At 33.9% G+C, this 7,436-nt stretch overlaps 2 protein-coding genes across 8 annotated transcripts in view; one reads left to right on the forward strand and one right to left on the reverse strand.

The window, feature by feature from the left end:
• LOC106878792 (uncharacterized) overlaps nt 1-7,436 on the reverse strand; it is a 78,910-nt gene that overhangs the window by 23,654 nt on the left and 47,820 nt on the right. The window contains exon 1 of one of the 2 annotated variants that reach the window (XM_052967324.1): nt 4,137-4,464. The exons of the other annotated variant lie outside the window; for it this stretch is intronic. The gene's annotated coding sequence lies outside the window, so the exon portion shown is untranslated. Of the gene's footprint in view, nt 1-4,136; nt 4,465-7,436 lie in introns of those variants that run through there. 2 annotated transcript variants of the gene reach the window in all.
• LOC106868157 (uncharacterized) overlaps nt 1-7,436 on the forward strand; it is a 49,196-nt gene that overhangs the window by 723 nt on the left and 41,037 nt on the right. The window contains exon 1 of one of the 6 annotated variants that reach the window (XM_052967325.1): nt 580-715. The exons of 3 other annotated variants lie outside the window; for them this stretch is intronic. The gene's annotated coding sequence lies outside the window, so the exon portion shown is untranslated. Of the gene's footprint in view, nt 1-579; nt 716-1,423; nt 1,991-2,019; nt 2,208-7,436 lie in introns of those variants that run through there. 2 more of the 6 variants (XM_052967326.1, XM_014913297.2) reach the window with 2 other exon arrangements.

Raw genomic sequence — 7,436 nt, forward strand, 5'->3', positions numbered from 1 at the left:
AATATTAATTTTCATGGAAGTTAAGAAGAATTTAAGTGGACTCTGTTGGAATTTCCGAAAATTGTCCCCCACCCCCATTCCAAAACACTTTTTGTATATTCGGATTCTACATAGTAAATACTATATGCATAGAAAATTTCATTAAAAAATATTCATTTTTCTGAAAGTTATAACCTCCCAAAATCTGGGGGGTAAAACTCTGTAGTTATGCCAAATACTTTACTTGTTTCCTGATAAATTTTTTAATGTACGAAAAGTCACAGGGAAAAAATCAGAAATAAAAGGCACAGGAAACCTTCATGAATAACTTATTTAATGTTTGTTTTGCTGTTTCATTCTTTAAATGGAGATATTGAATAAAGCAGATTTTTTTGTCATATTATGTATAGGCCTGTAATAAATCTTTGTCATTGAGTATAAACTATGTACTGTCACTTCTTAAGTGACTTAGAATACTATTTAATTACTTAGATTGTATGCTCTTTAAATATAACGTTTCCTGTGACATATTCCTGGTCAAATTTGTGACTTTTTCTATGATTTTATTTAAAAGAAATTTATTCAATATTTGTTTATTTACTTTCGAAAAACAACCCACGTATACACACTTCAATCATTACTTCCTTGTTTTTAACACCTTCGTCTTTCTTGTGGATTTTTATTGATAAAATCACATCAGTGAAATACTTTTGAAATTTCTGGCCTTAAATTCAAGGTTAGTCGATCTAAAAACACTTTCTTTATTTGTAGATAAAATAGTTATTTCTTTGGGTTTTTTTTCTCTCAAGTTGTCGATTACCCATTTTCAGAGAAATACACGGCAGTTAGTTGGTTTTTCAGTTTTAAGAATTTAACTTTTATTTTATTAGTAACCAAACCACAAAGATCCTAATTTGCTAATCCAACGAGTTCTCGAACTGCAAACACATGTGTATGTTTATGTTACACCTGCATCAAAGATAGACACCGCACCATATTATGCAATATATACAACAGTTTAAGGCGGCGAGCTGGCGGAATCGTTAACACGCCGGTCAAAATAATTAGCGGCATTTCGTCCGTGTTTATGTTCTAGGTTCAAATTTCGCCGAGGTCGATTTTTCCTTTCATCCATTCGGGGTCGATAACATAAGTACCAGTCGAGTAATGGAGTCGATGTAATCGACTTACTCCTCCCCCAAGATTGTTGTCCCTGGGCCAAAATTTGAAAGCAATATATATACCACACCACATTACATTACACATATATACTATAATACGCTACATTACACATATATCCAAAACATACCATAGTACATACGCGACACAATAAACCCAAGCTATATCACCAGGGTAGTATTGTATGCCCCCGGGCAAATCAGTGTACTAGGCCTTATAATATTTATTTATTGACAGCAAGGCAAGCATACATAGATAAGAATTGAGTTCCTAAACCCGTGTGGTCCCTGGACTACTGCTCGGACGGCACTGCACACCACGCATTAAATAACAACATAGATCACAAATACATAAAACACACACCCACTACTATACACCACATCATAAATTACTCCCACATAAACAAATACATATATCACACTATAAACACAAACACAAACACATGACGGTCTCCAAAAGATACACTGAAGCGGTGAACCGTGTTAGGTCCTTTCTCAGGTTTAATTAAGTTTTTGAGGTGAGTCGGAAAAAATGCCAGGATCTATCGTTTTCAGAGTTTTTAATGTACTGCATCAATACATTTGGCAGTAAAGTAAATTATAACTAGTGCACCAGTCACTGGTTTTAAATAATTAAAATACTTATTGTAAATTTAATAAAAGAAAAAATTTGAGCCGATGGTGTTCACTGTTTTAGCGTGTAATTTTAGTGGCGGGATGGATTAAAGTTGAAAAACTATAAACTGTGCTAAACACACATAGACAAATCTAATATGTTTTACTTTCTTACCCACTTCGAGAAATATATACATTTCTTTCACACAAACATACAGGTAGGTTAATCTTTTATGAACATAGGTATCTATTTACACGCACACACACACACTATTAACCACTGAATAGATAAGTAGGTCCAAATTCCTTTTGCGTTGTAGTTTTATTAGTTCTCCACTTCTTAAGGTTTTTAAAGCTTACTTTATTGTATTTAAAAATCAAAAGCTACTTCCCTGTTAATCCTGTATTTCTTCATAGCAAGGCAAAATATTTGACGTAAGTAAAAATTACAACTTTTTTAACCCCATTTATAATTTTAGTTGAATGGAAATTAATTTAATGACCACCTGTTGCACATGTAATTTAATCTCACAACTGTAAAATGTCTAACGTAAAGTAAAACGTAAAACTATTAGAGATTTATGATATTTTCCTTGATTTTTGTTTACTAAAATTACTCATTAATGTGATATCAAGTCGAAGCATGTTTGTACGTGTCCTGAAAGTGGAACGAAATTATGTCCGGCTCTAGGCATATAGTTGTACATCATAGGTACGCACATGCTTGTACGTATACACATACACACATTTAAATACACAATATATATGCATTGACGTGGGTGTTATATATTTATGTGTGTATATATGTATGTATATAAATGTATCTATATGCATGTACATATGTATATATATATATATATATATATATATATATATATATATATATATATATATATACATATACATACATACATACATAAGAATATATACATATGTGTATATATATATATATATACATATGTATACATCTATACATATAAATTTGACATGAGCGATTCTTTCTTGTCTTGGCATTCAAGGTCAAACAGCTGGGTGGAATTTCGCAAAAAATTACACAGATGTGTAGAATGATCCTATGGTGTTGCTGGGCTTTGTATTTTTTTCATAGCTCCCATGGTTACTGAGATAATCTACTATAATAATACTTTTGTGTTTATGAATGAGAAAGATCAGGGTGATAGATGAATAAGTAAGGAAGGAAGGGGTGATGTCATACTTGGTAGTGGGATGATGAAAATTGTACACTGAAAAAATAAATCAAGCAGCGTTTCAACTCTATGTGAATATATGTGTGTGTATGTAAAAGGGGGGTATGGGAATGTTTGTGTGTATGTGCGTGTGTGTGTGTGTTTGTGTGTGTGTGTGATGGAAGTGGGATGGTTCATCTTCGTTTGCTTAGTATTTGGGTTTATCTTTTGATTTGGTTGAATCTTGGTTGTTTTTTGTTATTTTTTTTGGTCAGTTATTTTTAGCGTTTTGACAGAAAAATATCATTCTAAAATTGTTTTTTAACGTAAGTGTGCCCAAACAAGTCTAATGCTTACACAAAGCATTACAGCCACATCATCCAACCCGACCGGGTGAAACTGGGCTTAGCTGCTATATATATATATATACATACATCCTTTGTGTTCTGTTTTCATTTTACGTTTTAATATATTCTCTCACCTCTGCCACTATCTGGCATATACAGGTGCTTACGCTTATCAAGTATTACCTCTAAAATTTACAATATATATACACATGCATATATGCATATGTATACATGTTCATATATATATGTGTGTGTGTGTATGGCAGGTAAAAAGCACCAACCGAACGGGGTCGATGCCAGTACCCCTTGACTGGCCCCTGTGCCAGTGGCACATAAAAAGCACTATCTGAACATGATTGATGCCAGGCCTGCCTGACTGGCTCCTGTGCTGGTGGCACGTAAAAAGCACCCACTACACTCTCGGAGTGGTTGGCGTTAGGAAGGGCATCCAGCTGTAGAAACATTACCAGATCAGATTGGAGCCCTGGTGCAGCAGCTGGCTCTCCAGACCTCAGTCAAACTGTCCAACTCATGCCAGCATGGAAAACGGACATTAAACGATGATGATGATGATACACCTTGTACAATAACTTTTTCTGTATTCATAATGGAAATATACAGTCGGGTTTTTATAAGTGTGTGTGTATGTTTGTGTGAATTATTTCATAATTTTCAAAATCATGTGGTCTTTGAAATCTTTGTTTGCAATGCAATATTTTTCCTGATGTAGGCCATCTGTTAACCTCTATCATAGGCCAACTAATAATCAGCAATGCCTCAGCATGATCAGATCCACAATAACTTTAAACCAACTAAAATAAAGTTTTTACCTTGTTTTCTTAATGTGCTTATCACGAAATCTACAAAACTTGATTTATAAGCAGTTTGTTTGAGTTAGTTTGCAGAGCTGTTATTGTACTGAAGGTGAATGAGACATAAATAGGTTGAACTAGCTATTTATTCATCAATTACAGAACACATACACTAAGTTTAGAAACACTTTTGTACATATATGAATTGAATTGAATTGTACTCGTTTCTGCTCACGAGCTGTGGCCATGCTGGGACTCTGCCATATTTATATGCTTTATTGGTCATTACATAATTTCCTAATTATAATTGATGAGGAAAGAGTCCGGTTGATCCCCACCACCTTTTTTTTAGACCTTTAGGGGGTTTTGGAAGATGTTTGTAGATTTAAAAACAAAAATTTGTTATTTTTCCTGTTGATTTCTTAGATAACAAAAGTAAATCTTTTCTGATCCTGTTCACAGAATAATGCAACATATGGCTTTAAAATACTTGTAAAATTAAATTAGAACAAATTTCAGATATTGAATAAAGCATTGAAACTGTAGTGCAAGGGAGTGCTAAAACAAAAAGTGCTAGCTAAACTAGAGAGATTAAGATAGGTTAGCCATAGTTACTCTCTTAGTACCTAGGTGACCAAGTCAGCAGAGATTTGTCTGGTTGTCAAACAAATGAGCCAAGAGATCAAAACTAGATATCTGACTCAAGAGATCATTAGTTTCTGATTGGCTAAAATAACACAACAAAGCTAAAACTAAAATAATTTTGTTAATCCAGTCAAAAATGGGTGACTGACTGACTACTAGTCTGTGATCTCAAAGTGCTGATTGTCTAATGTAATGTACATGACAATGGTGAAACTAAAATGTCATCTGCATGAGACTGCTACAGATTTTGGGAATTTGCCAGAAGAATAAGGTACATTCTAATAAGTTTTTACTTTTAGAAAGAAATTTTGTCAAAATTAGATAAGTTAAGAACACAAAAGCTGATGAATCAATGCATTCATTGTCATTATTCAATATCTGCCTTCCATACTGGCATGGGTTGGATGGTCTTACAGGATTCTGTGAGTTGGAGGACTGTACGAGACTCCAAAATCTCTTTTGGAATGACTTCGATTGTTAGATCCACTTCCTTCAACTAGTATTTAATCAATTATCTAAAATAATATACAGCAAATCAATTGTAATTTATTTTAACAATGAAAATTAAATCAAACAAATATAATACTACATAGTAATTTTAATCATTAATACAATGAAAGCAATATTATATTTATAAAAGAAAGTATATTATTAACAAGTGAATAATTAATATATTTATACTCAAAATCTTATAATTATACATAAAAATTAAACTACTTATTTATTTATGTTATCTGCAGCCTACAAAAAGATATTTATTATAAATAACCAGTTATATCTAGTTCAAACAACAACTACAGACCCCACATTACACAATGTGTTAGTGTTTTTTTCATGACACTGACACTAGTGGGTCACCAAATAACTTGCAAGACAGAAAATCCCTTGAGTGAGTAGGGTTTAGCAGAGGGGGAGCTAGCTTCATGCTTTGTTTTGAGAGGCTAAAGTGTGATAGAACAGATAGAAATGTTTTGCTGAAGAGGGAAGACTAAACATCAAATGAATGCTAAAAGATGTTTCTGTGAGAGGCATTTTCCATTTGGTTTTTGTAAGACCTAATTTGAACTGAAAGATTAAAAACATTTAGGAAAGAATGAGAAATGAATCAGTTATAGGTGTGAAGAGATAAATAGTGGTGATAAGGTGTCCACGTGGCATCTCAAAGTACAAGACTAGTAGAAGTGGGGTGGGGGTTGCAAGAGTGTGTGGGAGTAAGGGGGGTATGAGAGGTAGACAACATATGTAAGGATTGGGTAAGGTTAAAGGGTAGATGTGGGGATTGCCAGTGGTACCTGAAATTGGGGAGGTAGAGGGATGTATGTATATATGAGGGGTTGCTGAAAATTTCCTGGCTTTAGGGGTATCGTGAAAGGCCTGGCTGGAGGCTCAACATCCTGACTTCTTTTACAGAGCTAAGAAAAACTGAAGGACTGCTGCAATAAGTGTGTGAATCTGAGAGGGGAATATATTGAATAAAATCATAACTGATCCTCCTATATTTTCTTTTATTTACTTTCCAGCATCCCCTCATACATATGTATATAAACTTGTAAGTATACAAGTTTACTTTCTCCCAGTAGGAAGTTTTAACAAGAACTAGGATCCTTCAATCCCAGTGGTTCGCATGCTAGTTAACCCATAGTTGGGACTCTAACAAGTGCTACTACTCTCGGTCAGAGTAGACCTGAGAACAATAGTGGCTAAGAGATGGTTCTACACTTCTCAAAACTCAGGAACTCTCATACCAGGGTCCCATTGCCAGATGCAGTTTAGTATCATATGCAAGACTTAGAACTTCTGTCTAGGAGAAGATAAACTCATATAAAAAAAAAACCTGAAGTCCCGTTGGTCTTCCGTTGACTCAACCTTATTTGTAACTCTGATGTTATAAATTCGTGCACAGGAACTTCTTGGACTCAGAATCTTTGCATGGCATTATTGAGTTTAGGAAGTGGTCTCAACCAGTCGTGAGTTGACTTTTAGCATTTGTATGTGAGTGAGTATATGCATGTGTGCATGTGTTGTTTATATTTAACATTTGTTATTGTTTGTACAGTGCGATGCTGATGTTGACATTAAGTGCTGAAAAACAGGTAAAGGTTAGTGATTGAAAGAGTATCTTGCCATAAAATTCTATTTCAAATGACTCTATCCAAATCCATACTAGCATGGAAAAATTGATGTTAAATGAATGAACAAGGATATGTTGCAAAATTGTACCCTGGAGTTTCATCACCAGGCTGCTGAGTTAGTGAGAACCAGCTCTTGTTATTTCCTATCAGCTCAGTTCCTCTAAACAAATTGGTCTATCAATATATATAAAACCGAGAATGTCTGTCTGTCTGTCAGTGTGCATCACTAAAATTCGAGAACTACCCAACCAATTTCATTCAAATTTTACACATGCCTTGCTTAGGATCCATGCAGTGTCATGGGCTAGAAAAGTTTTCAACTGCTTGCCTAATGTGAGCCTGGAGCAATCTCTTATCTCTTACACTATTTCAGTATTACATGTTGAAAGTGAAACAATAACATCTCTATTGTAAAGTATACTTTCACTTTAATAATTTCACTATTAATACTGAAACTATTAAAGTGAGACCATTATCTCACATATATACATGCATACATACATACATACATACATACATACATATATTATATATATATATA

Source organism: Octopus bimaculoides, chromosome 4 (genome assembly GCF_001194135.2).
Source record: "Octopus bimaculoides isolate UCB-OBI-ISO-001 chromosome 4, ASM119413v2, whole genome shotgun sequence".
Classification (NCBI taxonomy): domain Eukaryota; kingdom Metazoa; phylum Mollusca; class Cephalopoda; order Octopoda; family Octopodidae; genus Octopus; species Octopus bimaculoides.